Source organism: Oncorhynchus keta, chromosome 9 (genome assembly GCF_023373465.1).
Source record: "Oncorhynchus keta strain PuntledgeMale-10-30-2019 chromosome 9, Oket_V2, whole genome shotgun sequence".
Classification (NCBI taxonomy): domain Eukaryota; kingdom Metazoa; phylum Chordata; class Actinopteri; order Salmoniformes; family Salmonidae; genus Oncorhynchus; species Oncorhynchus keta.
In genome coordinates, this window is record NC_068429.1 from 6293955 (window position 1) to 6314318 (window position 20364).

The window sequence follows — 20364 nt, forward strand, 5'->3', positions numbered from 1 at the left end:
ATGGCTCTTGAATGTTTTGCTACACCAACAGGAGAGTTCTTCTTTGTCTACGACCAATGATTATTCTATTGTAGACCGACATTAAACTTGTTGTTGTCGTTATGAAAGAGTATAAACAGAAAAATGACAGGCTGCATGACATCAGCAGCCTGGTATTTAAACACCAATAAACCCATCTGTTAAAAATTAACTTAGTAAATATAAATCTAGCAAACCAGGCAATTAAAATAAAGTTTCTAAACAATGTTTTGGTTCCTTTCTAGCTTTAATCTGTTACTCCTACCCCCTACTTTTTAACATTCTGTTAAAAATCGCGCAACATTTCAGCACCCTGCTTCTCATGCCAGGAATATAGTATATGCATATGATTAGTATGTGTGGATAGAAAACACTCAGACGTTTATAAAACTGGTTAAATCATGGCTGTGACTATAACAGAACGTGCGTTTCATCGAAAAGTGCAGGAAAATCTGATCACTGAAAATGGAAAAATATATCCATGCGCAACTTCAACCGATTGATAAAGGTGAACCACATTAAATGGGGCCGAGGTTGCAATACCTACAGCTTCCACATGATGTCAACAGTCTTGTCATTTGCCTACGATTTGTTTCTTGGTCAAACGAAGAAGAGACAGCTCATTTCTTCAGGTCTCCGACCGGGTATTTTGGTTGAGATTTACCCGGACATTATTTCCAGACGTACAGCTATAGAATATACATCGCCTCGTGATCAATTTGATCGCTTATTAACGTTTACTAATACCTAAAGTTGCATTACAAAAGTATTTCGAAGTGTTTTGTGAAAGTTTATCGTCGACTTTTTTAATTTAAAAAAATGACGTTATAAAACACCATTTTTTTCGTTGATCACACAGTCTTCATAGATCGATATCTAGGCTATATATGGACCGATTTAATCGATAAAAAGACCCAATAGTGTTTATGGGACATCTAGGAGTGCCAACAAAGAAGATGGTCAAAGGTAATGAATGTTTTATATTTTATTTTGCATTTTGTGTAGCGCCGACTATGCTAATTATTTTGTTTACGTCCCCTGCTGGTCTTTTGGGGTGTTACATGCTATCAGATAATAGCTTATCATGCTTTCGCCGAAAAGCATTTTAAAAATCTGACTTGTTGCCTGAATTCACAACGAGTGTAGCTTTAATTCAATACCCTGCATGTGTATTTTAATGAACGTTTGAGTTTTAACGAGTGCTATTAGCATTTAGCGTAGTGCATTTGCATTTCCAGATGTCTCGATGGGACGCCTGCGTGTCGGGTAGGAGCAAGAGGTTAAGTTAGCTGGCTAGCGAGTTCAAATAATGACCATAACATACAGCTGACAACGTCTTGACTTTAGCTAATTTGTATTTAATTATTACAGGAAAATAAACTCACAGCAAGATCATTAGACTGTGACAGTAGGCCTATATGCAAACCGGTGCAGCACAGCCAATCAGAGCTACAGTAGGCCTATATGCAAACCGGTGCAGCACAGCCAATCAGAGCTACAGTAGGCCTATATGCAAACCGGTGCAGCACAGCCAATCAGAGCTACAGTAGGCCTATATACATATAGGCCTACTGTAGCTCTGATTGGCTGCGCTGCACCGGTTTGCATATACTCTGGTCCTGGACGAGGCAGGTGTTTTTATTGGGTTTAATTTACTGCCGTGTCTATTAATTGTCCAGACTGCTTTGTCACTCTATATTGCTATATAATTTTCACCTTAGTATACATAATTCCCAAATAATTCTAAGAATTTATAAAAACTTGAATGTGACCTATTCTCGCTTATCAGATTTTTTTTTTAAAGTGTCATTCTTTCTGGGGATGTATATTTCTTTACAAGATGTCACGCTGCAAAAGTGCTGCCAGTTCCACTTTAAGGGCTCTATTCAATCCATATGACCAGTGTAATAAATGAACAGTCATTAGATGCTGTTAGAAACAGTCGTTAGAAGCTGATAGAAACAGTCGTTAGATGCTGTTAGAAACAGTCGTTAGAAGCTGTTAGAAACAGTCGTTAGAAGCTGTTAGAAACAGTCGTTAGAAGCTGATAGAAACAGTCATTAGAAGCTGATAGAAACAGTCATTAGAAGCTGATAGAAACAGTCATTAGAAGCTGATAGAAACAGTCGTTAGAAGCTGATAGAAACAGTCATTAGAAGCTGATAGAAACAGTCGTTAGAAGCTGATAGAAACAGTCGTTAGAAGCTGATAGAAACAGTCGTTAGAAGCTGATAGAAGCAGTTGTTAGAAGCTGATAGAAACAGTCATTAGAAGCTGATAGAAACAGTCGTTAGAAGCTGATAGAAACAGTCATTAGAAGCTGATAGAAACAGTCGTTAGAAGCTGATAGAAACAGTCATTAGAAGCTGTTAGAAACAGTCATTAGAAGCTGATAGAAACAGTCATTAGAAGCTGTTAGAAACAGTCATTAGAAGCTGATAGAAACAGTCGTTAGAAGCTGATAGAAACAGTCATTAGAAGCTGTTAGAAACAGTCATTAGAAGAGACATAGACTGTGCTGCTTCTCCACAGATAGAAAATCTATATTTTTTTGCTCTTGAAAAAGATGAAGTAGGTTTCAGTTTCAAATTTTGGGATGGGTTTGTGACGCAGAGGGGAGAGGTGAGACTGGAATCTGAAGTCAAATGTCTGCTGCTTGCTGATGATCTGGTGCTTCTGTCCCCAACCAAGGAGGGCCTACAGCAGCACCTAGATCTTCTGCACCGATTCTGTCAGACCTGGGCCCTGACAGTAAATCTCAGTAAGACCAAAATAATGGTTTCCCCAAAAAAGGTCCAGTTGCCAGAACCACAAATTCAAATTTCATCTCGACACTGTTGCCCTAGAGCACACAAAAAACGATACATACCTTGGCCTAAATATCAGCGCCATAGGTAACTTCCACAAAGCTGTGAACGATCTGAGAGACAAGGCAAGAAGGGCATTCTATGCCATCAAAATAAACATCATATTGGACATACCAATTACGATCTGGCTAAAAGTACTTGAATCAGTTATAGAACCCATTGCCCTTTATGGTTGTGAGGTCTGGGGTCCGCTCACCAAACAAGAATTCACAAAATGGGACAAACACCAAATTGAGAATTCTGCAAAAGTATCCTCCTTGTACAACGTAAAACACCAAATAATGCCTGCAGAGCAGAATTAGGTCGATACCCACTAATTATCAAAATCCAGAAAAGAGCCGTTAAATTCTACAACCACCTAAAAGGAAGCGATTCCCAAACCTTCCATAACAAAGACATCACCTACAGAGAGATGAACCTGGAGAAGAGTCCCCTAAGCAAGCTGGTCCTGGGGCTCTGTTCACAAACACAAACACACCCCACAGAGCCCCAGGACATCAGCACAATTAGACCCAACCAAATCATGAGAAAACCAAAAGATAATTACTTGACACAAAAAACAGAGCAAACTAGAATGCTATTTGGCCCTAAACAGAGAGTACACAGCGGCATAATACCTGACCACTGTGACTGACCCAAACTTAAGGAAAGCTTTGACTATGTACAGACTTAGTGAGCATAGCCTTGCTATTGAGAAAGGCCGCCGTAGGCAGACATGGCTCTCAAGAGAAGACAGGCTATGTGCTCACTGCCCACAAAATGAGGTGGAAACTGAGCTGCACTTCCTAACCTCCTGTCCAACGTATGACCATATTAGAGACACATATTTCCCTCAGGTTACACAGATGCACAAAGAATTTGAAAACAAACCCGATTTTGATAAACTCCCATACCTACTGGGTGAAATACCACAGTGTGCCATCACAGCAGCAAGATGTGTGACCTGTTGCCACAAGAAAAGGGCAACCAGTGAAGAACAAACACCAATGTAAATACAATCCATATTTATGTTTATTTATTTTCCTTTTTGTACTTGAACTATTTACACATAATATGACATTTGAAATGTCTTTATTCTTTTGGAACTTTTGTGATTTTGGTCATTTTAATTGTTTATTTCACATTTTTTATAATCTACTTCATTTGCTTTGGCAATGTTAGCATACGTTTCCCATCACAATAAAGCCCTTCAATTTAAATGTAAATTTAATTGAGTAGAAAGGGGAGAGTAGTGAGGTGAGAGGTGAGAGGGAGGCTATTCACAGTGATAGATTTATTTGGTATTATGCAATCAAGAACTTCTGCAGCTAGAAAGGCCTACCTCTGTCAGATCGTGTGCTGTCCCACCCAGCAGAACAGGACACACACACACACACACACACGCACACACACACGCACAAAGCTAGCATGGAAAACGAGAACATGGCAAGGCATGCCTTGGCTTGGCCAAGGGCCACCACAGTGAGACAGCCAACTTGCCCAACCCTGACACACCTTGTACTGTTCTGGTCTGAACCCTGGCCTTTAATAGTATGCTGACAGCTCTAAAGCATGAACTAGTTCAGCGCTATAAAAACATGGTGGGGGAGTTCTGAGGAAGGGTTTGAAAACCACTGCTGACAAGAGCTCTATAGTACTGACTGACAACAGGCTGATTGGTTGGTTCTCTGTCTGTGGCTCCTCAACCTCCTCAACCAACTGAAATAGACAGAGAAGAATAAGAGAGTTCTGTACGACTGTCAGCCAGACCTGCTGTATCAGGACAACTTCTAATGGACTGAAAGACGAGTTAGTTGGTGGACATACTTATTGTGCTTAGAGGAAGCCTTTCTTTGTTTGCTATTTTATTTATTTTATTTATTTAACTAGACAAGTCATTTAAGAACAAATTCTTATTTACAATGACGGCCCCTTGACCAAACCCAGATGGGCCAATTGTGCGCCCCCCCCGCCTTATGGGACTCCCAATCACAGCCGGATGTGATACAACCTGGAATCAAACCAGGGACCGTAGTGACGCCTCTTGCACTGAGATGCAGTGCCTTAGACCGCTGAGCCACTCTGGAGCTCCAAATGACTAACAGCCATACCTGTGGCCCGTAGACTCATACAATCAACATGAACACGTAAATCAAATCAAATCAAATGTATTTATTTAGCCCTTCGTACATCAGCTGATATCTCAAAGTGCTGTACAGAAACCCAGCCTAAAACCACAAACAGCAAGTAATGCAAGTGTAGAAGCACGGTGGCTTGGAAAAACTCCATAGAAAGGCCAGAACCTAGGAAGAAACCAAGAGAGGAACCAGGCTATGAGGGGTGGCCAGTCCTCATCTGGACATGCCGGGTGGAGATTATAACAGAACATGGCCAAGATATTCAAATGTTCATAAATGACCAGCATGGTCAAATAATAATAATCACAGTAGTTGTCAAGGGTGCAGCTCAGGAGTAAATGTCAGTTGGCTTTTCATAGCCGATCAAGAGTATCTCTACCACTCCTGCTGTCTTTAGAGAGTTGAAAACAGCAGGTCTGGGACAGGTAGCACGTCCGGTGAAGAGGTCAGTATTCCATAGTTGCAGGCAGAACAGTTGAAACTGGAGCAGCAGCACGGCCAGGTGGACTGGGGACAACAAGGAGTCATCATGCCAGGTAGTCCTGAGGCATGGTCCTAGGGCTCAGGTCCTCCGAGAGAAAGAGAGAGCACACAGGACCCCGAATAGGACAGGAGAAGTACTCCAGATATAACAAACTGACCCTAGCCCCCCGACACATAAACTACTGCAGCATAAACACTGCAGGCTGAGACAGGAGGGGTCAGGAGACACTGTGGCCCCATCCGATGATTCCCCCGGACAGGGCCAAACAGGAAGGATATAACCCCACCCACTTTGCCAAAGCACAGCCTCCACACCACTAGAGGGATATCTTCAACCACCAACTTACTATCCTGAGACAATGCCAAGTATAGCTCACAAAGATCTCCGCCACGGCACAACCCGAGGGGGCGCCAACCCAGACAGAAAGATCATGTCAGTGACTAAACCCACTCAAGTGACGCACCCCTCCTAGGAACGGCATGGAAGATCACCAGTAAGCCAGTGACTCAGCCCCTGTAATAGGGTTAGAGGCAGAGGATCCCAGTGGAGAGAGGGGAACCGGCCAGGCAGAGACAGCAAGGGCGGTTCGTTGCTCCAGAGCCTTTCCGTTCACCTTCCCAGTCCTGGGCCAGACTACACTCAATCATATGACCCACTGAAGAGATGAGTCTTCAGTAAAGACTTAAAGGTTGAGACCGAGTCTGGGTCTCTCACATGGGTAGGCAGGCCATTCCATAAAAATGGAGCTCTATAGGAGAAGCCCTGCCTCCAGCTGTTTGCCCATGTAATGCTTTGTAGGTTAGCAGTAAAACCGTGACACCCACAGAGTAGTCATCCACAATCCACAGACACAGAGTAATCATCCACAACCCACAGACACAGAGTAGTCATCCAAAACAGATATAACAAACTGACCCTAGCCCCCCGACACATAAACTACTGCAGCATAAACACTGCAGGCTGAGACAGGAGGGGTCAGGAGACACTGTGGCCCCATCCGATGATTCCCCCGGACAGGGCCAAACAGGAAGGATATAACCCCACCCACTTTGCCAAAGCACAGCCTCCACACCACTAGAGGGATATCTTCAACCACCAACTTACTATCCTGAGACAATGCCAAGTATAGCTCACAAAGATCTCCGCCACGGCACAACCCGAGGGGGGGCGCCAACCCAGACAGAAAGATCACGTCAGTGACTAAACCCACTCAAGTGACGCACCCCTCCTAGGAACGGCATGGAAGATCACCAGTAAGCCAGTGACTCAGCCCCTGTAATAGGGTTAGAGGCAGAGGATCCCAGTGGAGAGAGGGGAACCGGCCAGGCAGAGACAGCAAGGGCGGTTCGTTGCTCCAGAGCCTTTCCGTTCACCTTCCCAGTCCTGGGCCAGACTACACTCAATCATATGACCCACTGAAGAGATGAGTCTTCAGTAAAGACTTAAAGGTTGAGACCGAGTCTGGGTCTCTCACATGGGTAGGCAGGCCATTCCATAAAAATGGAGCTCTATAGGAGAAGCCCTGCCTCCAGCTGTTTGCCCATGTAATGCTTTGTAGGTTAGCAGTAAAACCGTGACACCCACAGAGTAGTCATCCACAATCCACAGACACAGAGTAATCATCCACAACCCACAGACACAGAGTAGTCATCCAAAACAGATATAACAAACTGACCCTAGCCCCCCGACACATAAACTACTGCAGCATAAACACTGCAGGCTGAGACAGGAGGGGTCAGGAGACACTGTGGCCCCATCCGATAATTCCCCCGGACAGGGCCAAACAGGAAGGATATAACCCCACCCACTTTGCCAAAGCACAGCCTCCACACCACTAGAGGGATATCTTCAACCACCAACTTACTATCCTGAGACAAGGCCAAGTATAGTTCACAAAGATCTCCGCCACGGCACAACCCGAGGGGGGGCGCCAACCCAGACAGAAAGATCACGTCAGTGACTAAACCCACTCAAGTGACGCACCCCTCCTAGGAACGGCATGGAAGATCACCAGTAAGCCAGTGACCTAGCCCCTGTAATAGGGTTAGAGGCAGAGGATCCCAGTGGAGAGAGGGGAACCGGCCAGGCAGAGACAGCAAGGGCGGTTCGTTGCTCCAGAGCCTTTCCGTTCACCTTCCCAGTCCTGGGCCAGACTACACTCAATCATATGACCCACTGAAGAGATGAGTCTTCAGTAAAGACTTAAAGGTTGAGACCGAGTCTGGGTCTCTCACATGGGTAGGCAGGCCATTCCATAAAAATGGAGCTCTATAGGAGAAGCCCTGCCTCCAGCTGTTTGCCCATGTAATGCTTTGTAGGTTAGCAGTAAAACCGTGACACCCACAGAGTAGTCATCCACAATCCACAGACACAGAGTAATCATCCACAACCCACAGACACAGAGTAGTCATCCACAACCCACAGAGTAGTCATCCACAACCCACAGACACAGAGTAATCATCCACAACCCACAGACACAGAGTAGTCATCCACAACCCACAGAGTAGTCATTCACAACCCACAGACACAGAGTAGTCATCCACAACCCACAGAGTAGTCATCCACAACCCACAGAGACCACAACCCACAGAGACCACAGACCACAGCCCAGAGACCACAGCCCAGAGACCAGAGACCAGAGACCAAAGCTCAGACCACAGGCCAGAGACCAGAGACCAGAGACCACAGCCCACAGACCACAGCCCAGAGACCAGAGACCAGAGACCACAGCCCACAGAGACCACAACCCAGAGACCACAACCTATAGACCAGCCTACTGAAGCTTCATCTCAGTGAGGAAGTTATCACTGTTGTCTGCAGTACTGGCAGTGGTGGGAAAAGTACCCAGTTTTCATACTTGAGTAAAAGTAAAGATACCTTAATAGAAAATGACTCAAGCAAAAGTGAAAGTCATTCAGTAAAATGTAGAGGTACCAAACTAACTGAGTGTAGAGGTACCAAACTAACTGAGTGTTGGAGTGGGGACCTGGATATCTGTAAATGATGTCTGAGTGTTGGAGTGGGCACCTGGATGTCTGTAAATGACGTCTGAGTGTGTCACTGTGTTTTACCTCAGTTAGTTTGGTACCTCTACACTGTGTTTTACCTCAGTTAGTTTGGTACCTCTACACAACATTTTACCTCAGTTAGTTTGGTACCTCTACACGGCGTTTTACCTCAGTTAGTTTGGTACCTCTACACGGCGTTTTACCTCAGTTAGTTTGGTACCTCTACACAACATTTTACCTCAGTTAGTTTGGTACCTCTACACTGTGTTTTACCTCAGTTAGTTTGGTACCTCTACACAACATTTTACCTCAGTTAGTTTGGTACCTCTACACGGCGTTTTACCTCAGTTAGTTTGGTACCTCTACACGGCGTTTTACCTCAGTTAGTTTGGTACCTCTACACGGTGTTTTACCTCAGTTAGTTTGGTACCTCTACACTGTGTTTTACCTCAGTTAGTTTGGTACCTCTACATGGTGTTTTACCTCAGTTAGTTTGGTACCTCTACACTGTGTTTTACCTCAGCTAGTTTGGTACCTCTACACTGTGTTTTACCTCAGTTAGTTTGGTACCTCTACACGGCGTTTTACCTCAGTTAGTTTGGTACCTCTGGTCAGTTTACCATGCTGTTGATGGTCTGGTCAGTTTACCATGCTGTTGATGGTCTGGTCAGTTTACCATGCTGTTGATGGTCTGGTCAGTTTACCATGCTGTTGATGGTCTCCTCAGTTTACCATGCTGTTGATGGTCTGGTCAGTTTACCATGCTGTTGATGGTCTGGTCAGTTTACCATGCTGTTGATGGTCTGGTCAGTTTACCATGCTGTTGATGGTCTCCTCAGTTTACCATGCTGTTGATGGTCTCCTCAGTTTACCATGCTGTTGATGGTCTGGTCAATTTACCATGCTGTTGATGGTCTCCTCAGTTTACCATGCTGTTGATGGTCTGGTCAGTTTACCATGCTGTTGATGGTCTGGTCAGTTTACCATGCTGTTGATGGTCTGGTCAGTTTACCATGCTGTTGATGGTCTCCTCAGTTTACCATGCTGTTGATGGTCTCCTCAGTTTACCATGCTGTTGATGGTCTCCTCAGTTTACCATGCTGTTGATGGTCTCCTCAGTTTACCATGCTGTTGATGGTCTGGTCAGTTTACCATGCTGTTGATGGTCTCCTCAGTTTACCATGCTGTTGATGGTCTGGTCAGTTTACCATGCTGTTGATGGTCTGGTCAGTTTACCATGCTGTTGATGGTCTGGTCAGTTTACCATGCTGTTGATGGTCTCCTCAGTTTACCATGCTGTTGATGGTCTGGTCAGTTTACCATGCTGTTGATGGTCTGGTCAGTTTACCATGCTGTTGATGGTCTGGTCAGTTTACCATGCTGTTGATGGTCTGGTCAGTTTACCATGCTGTTGATGGTCTGGTCAGTTTACCATGCTGTTGATGGTCTGGTCAGTTTACCATGCTGTTGATGGTCTGGTCAGTTTACCATGCTGTTGATGGTCTCCTCAGTTTACCATGCTGTTGATGGTCTGGTCAGTTTACCATGCTGTTGATGGTCTGGTCAGTTTACCATGCTGTTGATGGTCTGGTCAGTTTACCATGCTGTTGATGGTCTGGTCAGTTTACCATGCTGTTGATGGTCTCCTCAGTTTACCATGCTGTTGATGGTCTCCTCAGTTTACCATGCTGTTGATGGTCTGGTCAGTTTACCATGCTGTTGATGGTCTCCTCAGTTTACCATGCTGTTGATGGTCTGGTCAGTTTACCATGCTGTTGATGGTCTGGTCAGTTTACCATGCTGTTGATGGTCTCCTCAGTTTACCATGCTGTTGATGGTCTCCTCAGTTTACCATGCTGTTGATGGTCTCCTCAGTTTACCATGCTGTTGATGGTCTCCTCAGTTTACCATGCTGTTGATGGTCTCCTCAGTTTACCATGCTGTTGATGGTCTGGTCAGTTTAGTTTACCATACTGTTGATGGTTTATACATTTTTAAATATTATTTGAAAGATGATTCAAGTTTAAATTAGTTACCTGTAGCTTAGCAACCCTAGTGACAGCTGTTGAAATAGTTTTAGAAATACGTTTCATGGATTGATTGTAAGGATTCTGTTCTTCCAAGATGGGGACCTAGTTCTGTACCTCGACCCCATAGAGATATCAAAAGGTCAATGACATTGATTTGAATTTTGATATGTGTTTACTATTATGAATTAGCATGTTGCTACTTGACGTATGTTGTTGTTGCTTAGTAACATTCCAAACATTCCAAACATTCCTTAGTAACATTCCAAACATTCCAAACATTCCTTAGTAACATTCCAAACATTCCAAACATTCCTTAGTAACATTCCAAACCTCATTGTTCCTCACCGAGAAAATGTCCTGCATCAACAACAATAAGTCCTGATTGGTTTTAGACTAATGTCCTGCATCAACAACAGTAACTCCTGATTGGTTTTAGACTAATGTCCTGCATCAACAACAGTAACTCCTGATTGGTTTTAGACTAATGTCCTGCATCAACAACAGTAACTCCTGATTGGTTTTAGACTAATGTCCTGCATCAACAACAGTAACTCCTGTTTGGTTTTAGACTAATGTGTGTGTCTTAAATGGGTGTGTCTCGAAATGGGTGTGTCTCGAAATGGGTGTGTCTTAAATGGGTGTGTCTCGAAATGGGTGTGTCTGGAATGTGTGTGTCTCGAAATGGGTGTGTCTGAAATGTGTGTGTCTGGAATGTGTGTGTCTGAAATGGGTGTGTCTGAAATGGGTGTGTCTGAAGTGGGTGTGTCTGGAATGTGTGTGTCTGAAATGGGTGTGTCTGGAATGTGTGTGTCTGAAATGGGTGTGTCTGAAGTGGGTGTGTCTGGAATGTGTGTGTCTGAAATGGGTGTGTCTGAAGTGGGTGTGTCTGGAATGTGTGTGTCTGAAATGGGTGTGTCTGAAGTGGGTGTGTCTGGAATGTGTGTGTCTGAAATGGGTGTGTCTGAAATGGGTGTGTCTGAAATGGGTGTGTCTGAAATGGGTGTGTCGGAAATGGGTGTGTCTGAAGTGGGTGTGTCTGAAATGGGTGTGTCTGAAATGGGTGTGTCTGAAATGGGTGTGTCTGGAATGGGTGTGTCTGAAATGGGTGTGTCTGGAATGGGTGTGTCTGGAATGGGTGTGTCTGGAATGGGTGTGTTTGGAATGGGTGTGTCTGGAATGGGTGTGTCTGGAATGGGTGTGTCTGAAATGGGTGTGTCGGAAATGGGTGTGTCTGAAATGGGTGTGTCTGAAGTGGGTGTGTCTGGAATGTGTGTGTCTGAAATGGGTGTGTCTGAAATGGGTGTGTCTGAAATGGGTGTGTCTGAAATGGGTGTGTCGGAAATGGGTGTGTCTGAAGTGGGTGTGTCTGAAATGGGTGTGTCGGTTTATAGAGTTAATCAATTTACTTGTGTGCCCTTTGTCTGACACAACCTTTGTCATTTTTAAAGAATGCCCCTGGTGTCCATGGTAACACCAGGCAATGGGCCAGTATATCTGACCTCTGACCTTGTGTTTCCATCAGCCAATAGGGGCTCAGAGAGAGACCAGAGAGATACTACCCCCCCTCCCCCCCCTTCACTGGTACAGCTGACTGAACTACTGGGGGACAAAGTGAACACACTCTGAAAGACTGTCTCACTAGACGAACAGGTAACCTGACACACACACACACACACACACACACACACACACACACACACACACACACACACACACACACACACACACACACACACACACACACACACACACACACACACACACACACACACACACACACACACACACACACACAGACCCTGTGGTCCTTCTGTAGCTCAGTTGGTAGAGCATGGCGCTTGTAACGCCAGGGTAGTGGGTTCGATCCCCGGGACCACCCATACGTAGAATGTATCCACACATGACTGTAAGTCGCTTTGGATAAAAGCGTCTGCTAAATGGCATATATTATTATATTACACACACACACACACACACACACACACCTGATCAGCACAGTAAATTCCACGTATCTTTTTTATTGTTCTTGAAAGACAACCAAACGTTACTTTCCCTGGCTGATAGCTATCTTGTTTTGGGGTTACTGGCCTCTTGGTTACCATCAGACATGTCCACAGAGAGGGGTAACAGGGGTCTGGTTACCATCAGAGAGGGGTAACAGGGGTCTGGTTACCATCAGAGAGGAGTAACAGGGGTCTGGTTACCATCAGACATGTCCACAGAGAGGGATAACAGGGTCTGGTTACCATCAGAGAGGGGTAACAGGGGTCTGGTTACCATCAGAGAGGGGTAACAGGGGTCTGGTTACCATCAGAGAGGGGTAACAGGGGTCTGGTTACCATCAGAGAGGGGTAACAGGGGTCTGGTTACCATCAGAGAGGGGTAACAGGGGTCTGGTTACCATCAGAGAGACATGTCCACAGAGAGGGGTAACAGGGTCTGGTTACCATCAGAGAGACATGTCCACAGAGAGGGGTAACAGGGTCTGGTTACCATCAGAGAGGGGTAACAGGGGTCTGGTTACCATCAGAGAGGGGTAACAGGGGTCTGGTTACCATCAGAGAGGGGTAACAGGGGTCTGGTTACCATCAGAGAGGGGTAACAGGGGTATGGGTACCATCAGAGAGGGGTAACAGGGGTCTGGTTACCATCAGAGAGGGGTAACAGGGGTCTGGTTACCATCAGAGAGGGGTAACAGGGGTCTGGTTACCATCAGAAATGTCTACAGAGAGGGGTAACAGGGGTCTGGTTACCATCAGAGAGGGGTAACAGGGGTCTGGTTACCATCAGAGAGGGGTAACAGGGGTCTGGTTACCATCAGAGAGGGGTAACAGGGGTCTGGTTACCATCAGAGAGGGGTAACAGGGGTCTGGTTACCATCAGAGAGACATGTCCACAGAGAGGGGTAACAGGGTCTGGTTACCATCAGAGAGACATGTCCACAGAGAGGGGTAACAGGGTCTGGTTACCATCAGAGAGGGGTAACAGGGGTCTGGTTACCATCAGAGAGGGGTAACAGGGGTCTGGTTACCATCAGAGAGGGGTAACAGGGGTCTGGTTACCATCAGAGAGGGGTAACAGGGGTCTGGGTACCATCAGAGAGGGGTAACAGGGGTATGGGTACCATCAGAGAGGGGTAACAGGGGTCTGGTTACCATCAGAGAGGAGTAACAGGGGTCTGGTTACCATCAGAGAGGGGTAACAGGGGTCTGGTTACCATCAGAGAGGGGTAACAGGGGTCTGGGTACCATCAGACATGTCCACAGAGAGGGGTAACAGGGGTCTGGTTACCATCAGAGAGGGGTAACAGGGGTCTGGTTACCATCAGAGAGGGGTAACAGGGGTATGGGTACCATCAGAGAGGGGTAACAGGGGTCTGGTTACCATCAGAGAGGGGTAACAGGGGTCTGGTTACCATCAGAAATGTCTACAGAGAGGGGTAACAGGGGTCTGGTTACCATCAGAGAGGGGTAACAGGGGTCTGGTTACCATCAGAGAGGGGTAACAGGGGTCTGGTTACCATCAGAGAGGGGTAACAGGGGTCTGGTTACCATCAGAGAGACATGTCCACAGAGAGGGGTAACAGGGTCTGGTTACCATCAGAGAGACATGTCCACAGAGAGGGGTAACAGGGTCTGGTTACCATCAGAGAGGGGTAACAGGGGTCTGGTTACCATCAGAGAGGAGTAACAGGGGTCTGGTTACCATCAGAGAGGGGTAACAGGGGTCTGGTTACCATCAGAGAGGGGTAACAGGGGTCTGGTTACCATCAGAGAGGGGTAACAGGGGTATGGGTACCATCAGAGAGGGGTAACAGGGGTCTGGTTACCATCAGAGAGGAGTAACAGGGGTCTGGTTACCATCAGAGAGGGGTAACAGGGGTCTGGTTACCATCAGAGAGGGGTAACAGGGGTCTGGGTACCATCAGACATGTCCACAGAGAGGGGTAACAGGGGTCTGGTTACCATCAGAGAGGGGTAACAGGGGTATGGGTACCATCAGAGAGGGGTAACAGGGGTCTGGTTACCATCAGAGAGGAGTAACAGGGGTCTGGTTACCATCAGAGAGGGGTAACAGGGGTCTGGTTACCATCAGAGAGGGGAGGCAGGGGTCTGGGTACCATCAGACATGTCCACAGAGAGGGGTAACAGGGGTCTGGTTACCATCAGAGAGGGGTAACAGGGGTCTGGTTACCATCAGAGAGGAGTAACAGGGGTCTGGTTACCATCAGAGAGGGGTAACAGGGGTCTGGTTACCATCAGAGAGGGGTAACAGGGGTCTGGGTACCATCAGAGAGGGGTAACAGGGGTATGGGTACCATCAGAGAGGGGTAACAGGGGTCTGGTTACCATCAGAGAGGGGTAACAGGGGTCTGGTTACCATCAGAGAGGGGTAACAGGGGTCTGGGTACCATCAGAGAGGGGTAACAGGGGTCTGGTTACCATCAGAGAGGGGTAACAGGGGTCTGGTTACCATCAGAGAGGGGTGGCAGGGGTCTGGTTACCATCAGAGAGGGGTAACAGGGGTCTGGTTACCATCAGAGAGGGGTGGCAGGGGTCTGGTTACCATCAGCCAGACATGTCCACAGAGAGTTGTAAGGTGGGTGCACCTGTTCTGGTCTGTCTGCACTTGTTCTGGTCTGTCTACACCTGGTCTGGTCTGTCTGCACCTGGTCTGGTCTTTCTCTGCACCTGGTCTGGTCTGTCTGCACCTGGTCTGGTCTGTCTACACCTGGTCTGGTCTGTCTGCACCTGGTCTGGTCTGTCTGCACCTGATCTGGTCTGTCTACACCTGGTCTGGTCTGTCTGCACCTGGTCTGGTCTGTCTGCACCTGGTCTGGTCTGTCTGCACCTGATCTGGTCTGTCTGCACCTGGTCCGGTCTGTCTGCACTTGTTCTGGTCTGTCTGCACCTGGTCTGGTCTGTCTGCACCTGGTCTGGTCTGTCTGCACCTGGTCTGTCTGGCTGCACCTGGTCTGTCTGCACCTGTTCTTGTCTGTCTGCACCTGGTCTGGTCTGGTATGTCTGGAAGGTTGGCATCCACCCACAACTGGGGAAAGCTATTTGAAATGATGTCATCTTTATTCTCCCTAGGCAATGTCTCACCTATTTTTCACTTAGGGCAGTGCCATTTCAAACCGTTTTCCCCGACCAGGACACGTGTGCTCCCTCAACAACAGACAACAGACTGTTTCTAAAGACACTCACGGTGACTCAATCGAGCATGATAAACGTTGATTTGATTTCGATGCTGATTGATGTCTGTGCTCTACACTTAGTGAAAATGGGTCTGAGAGATCTGGCTCTGTTGAAGTGTGCTGGAATGTTCAAGTTAAAATGTATGAGTTTATTCAGTTACAAACCCAAGGTGTCTGTATTAGGAATGAATACAAGACCTCTCTGCTTTCATTGTTCTTTACAGCCGCGCTGCCGATAAAGACTGGGATTTCATCTCACACACCAGGCTTTCTAGATACGTAGAATTTGCAGTCATCAGAGTCACACGTGTCTGGTGCGATGACTTTATGTTTGGCGAAATCCATCTTTATTAGCCCTGAGCGATTAGTGTCTTTTGAGGTCGGTTCGGTTTCAGTTCGATTATTTCTTTAAATAATCAGAATTTTCTATTTTGGTTTAGATATATATATTTTTTACATTAAATGCACTATACATTATGTGCGTTGAATGCTGAAACAACACAGAATAAAACAATGAATTAAATAACATTAACATAATAACATTAGTTATATATATATATAATATATTACATTAATATATATATAATATATTACATTAATATATATATAATATATTACCTTAGTTATATATATAATATATAACATTAGTTATATCTAATATATTACATTAGTTATATATCTAATATATTACATTAGTTATATATATATATATATACTATATCACATTAGTTATATATATATATATAATATATTACCTTAGTTATATATATATAATATATTACATTAGTTATATATAATATATTACATTAGTTATATATATAAGATATTACATTCGTTTTATATATATAATATATTACATTAGTTTTATATATATAATATATATATTACATTAGTTTGATATATATATATAATATATTACATTAGTATTATATATAATATATTTAATTAGTTTTATATATATAATATATTACATTAGTTATATATATATATGCCACCTGTGCCACTAATTGGCATCTTTTCCCCTGTTTTCAGTCACAAGTGGGAATTAGGTGTGAGCAGTACAGGAGGAGGGCTCATGAGTTGTGTTCCAATTTTACTGGGGATAACCTTATTTGTGACCTATTTACAAATGACAAATTAGAAGAAGAGTTCAGTGTCTGAAAGGCTATAATGTGTAGGCCTAATGTTCTACCTGTACCTTTATATCTAGCCACTGTGGAACGTTAGAACATTTCCATAGACAACCACTGTATTATATCACTGTATTATACCATAGTATTATATTACTGTATTATACCACTGTATTATACCACTGTATTATACCACAGTATTATATTACTGTATTATATTACTGTATTATATTACTGTATTATACCACTGTATTATACCACTGTATTATATTACTGTATTATATTACTGTATTATACCACTGTATTATACCACTGTATTATACCACTGTATTATACCACTGTATTATACCACTGTATTATACCACTGTATTATATCACTGTATTATATTACTGTATTATATTACTGTATTAAACCACTGTATTATACCACTGTATTATACCACAGTATTATATTACTGTATTATATTACTGTATTATACCACTGTATTATACCACTGTATTATACCACTGTATTATACCACTGTATTATATTACTGTATTATACCACTGTATTATACCACTGTATTATACCACTGTATTATATTACTGTATTATACCACTGTATTATACCACTGTATTAAACCACTGTATTATACCACTGTATTATACCACAGTATTATATTACTGTATTATATTACTGTATTATACCACTGTATTATACCACTGTATTATACCACTGTATTATACCACAGTATTATATTACTGTATTATATTACTGTATTATATTACTGTATTAAACCACTGTATTAAACCACTGTATTATACCACAGTATTATACCACTGTATTATACCACTGTATTATACCACTGTATTATACCACTGTATTATACCACTGTATTATACCACTGTATTATACCACTGTATTATACCACTGTATTATACCACAGTATTATACCACTGTATTATACCACAGTATTATACCACTGTATTATATTACTGTATTATACCACTGTATTATACCACTGTATTATACCACTGTATTATACCACTGTATTATACCACTGTATTATACCACAGTATTATAATATATAATAATAATAATATATGCCATTTAGCAGACGCTTTTATCCAAAGCGACTTACAGTCATGTGTGCATACATTCTACGTATGGGTGGTCCTGGGAATCGAACCCACTACCCTGGCGTTACAAGCGCCATGCTCTACCAACTGAGCTACAGAATGTATTAAACCACTGTATTATACCATAGTATTATACCACTGTATTATACCACAGTATTATACCACAGTATTATACCACAGTATTATACCACTGTATTATACCACAGTATTATACCACTGTATTATACCACTGTATTATACCACTGTATTATACCACAGTATTATACCACTGTATTATACCACTGTATTATACCACTGTATTATACCACTGTATTATACCACTGTATTATACCACTGTATTATACCACTGTATTATATTACTGTATTATACCACAGTATTATACCACTGTATTATACCACTGTATTATACCACTGTATTATATTACTGTATTATACCACTGTATTATACCACTGTATTATACCACTGCATTATACCACTGTATTATATTACTTACTGTATTATACCACTGTATTATACCACTGTATTATACCACAGTATTATATTACTGTATTATACCACAGTAATATTCCACTGTATTATACCACTGTATTATACCACTGTATTATATTACTGTATTATACCACAGTAATATTCCACTGTATTATACCACTGTATTATATTACTGTATTATATTACTGTATTATATTACTGTATTATACCACTGTATTATACCACTGTATTATATTACTTACTGTATTATACCACTGTATTATATTACTGTATTATACCACAGTAATATTCCACTGTATTATACCATAGTATTATATTACTGTATTATACCACAGTATTATACCACTGTATTATACCATAGTATTATATTACTGTATTATACCATAGTATTATACCACAGTATTATACCACTGTATTATATTACTGTATTATACCACAGTATTATACCACTGTATTATATTACTGTATTATACAACTGTATTATATTACTGTATTATACCACTGTATTATACCATATTATTATATTACTGTATTATATTACTGTATTATACCACAGTATTATACCACTGTATTATACCACTGTATTATACCATATTATTATATTACTGTATTATATTACTGTATTATACCACTGTATTATATTACTGTATTATATTACTGTATTATACCACTGTATTATATTACTGTACTATACCACTGTATTATATTACTGTATTATACCATATTATTATATTACTGTATTATATTACTGTATTATACCACTGTATTATATTACTGTATAATACTACTGTAATACACCACCTATACTCCCTCTACTTAGTGATCACCTGATGTGGATTGTGGATGTGCTGCTGGGTGGGGTTTCAGAGCTGCCGACAGAACAGAACAAAACCTGACTAACAGCTTTCAGACGTGTACTTGAATGCTGATGATTAATGTAAATGATTTTCAAAGCACTTAACCTGCATCAAATATATTTCTCTAAGTATAGGTTTGGGACCAGTTACCTGGCATGACCCTCCTTAAATGACAGAAAGCAACAGAACATACCATTTGTCGTGACTTCATTTTCATTGTAGGTATTTTTTTGATACATTGAAAAACCTTCACAATGATGAAAAGGTGTTTGCCAATCATTTTAGCAAGTGATCACCTGATGTGGATTTGTGATGCATCCCAGACAAGGCAAGTTCAATAATAAACGGGGCCTGGGGGTGTTCCCGTTCCACAATCATGCTGTCATGGCAGGTAGCCTTGTGGTTAGAGTGTTGGGCCAGTAACCAAAAAGGTTGCTGTATCGCTTCCCTGAGTTGACAAGGTAAAACATCTGTTGTTCTGCACCTGAACAAGGCACTGTTCAGGGCCCTACAATGACGATTAAGCATATAGAAATACATATATTTATGAAGAGATATCGTCCCCAATGAAAGATAAATGGTTCCCCCGTTCCTATATCCAATGCCAGAGATAAATGGAATATTTGAAAACATTGTACAGAAAGACCGAGGCCTATGATTTTTAAAATTCGGCATGTCAGTTAAGAACAAATTATTATTTCCAATGACGGCCTACCGGGAAAACATTGTAAATAAATGTCATTGTAAGTAAAAATGTGTTCTTAACTGACATGCTGGAACCACTTATAAACATGGCTCATGGCACAAACAATGACACCACCAAGCCATGACACCATGACACCACTACACCATGACACCACTACACCACTACACCACTACACCATGACACCACTACACCATGACACAATGACACCACCAAGCCATGACTCCACTACACCACTACACATTTACATTTACATTTAAGTCATTTAGCAGACGCTCTTATCCAGAGCGACTTACAAATTGGTGCATACACCTTATGACAACCAGTGGAACAGCCACTTGCAT

At 42.9% G+C, this 20364-nt stretch overlaps 1 protein-coding gene across 47 annotated transcripts in view; it reads left to right on the top strand.

Moving 5' to 3' along the window:
- Positions 1-20364, top strand: part of LOC118381220 (cingulin-like protein 1) — a 93751-nt gene that overhangs the window by 15581 nt on the left and 57806 nt on the right. For 46 of the 47 annotated variants that reach the window (XM_052524937.1, XM_052524983.1, XM_052524947.1 and 43 more), the window contains exon 1: positions 12047-12174. The exons of the other annotated variant lie outside the window; for it this stretch is intronic. The gene's annotated coding sequence lies outside the window, so the exon portion shown is untranslated. Of the gene's footprint in view, positions 1-12046; positions 12175-20364 lie in introns of those variants that run through there. 47 annotated transcript variants of the gene reach the window in all.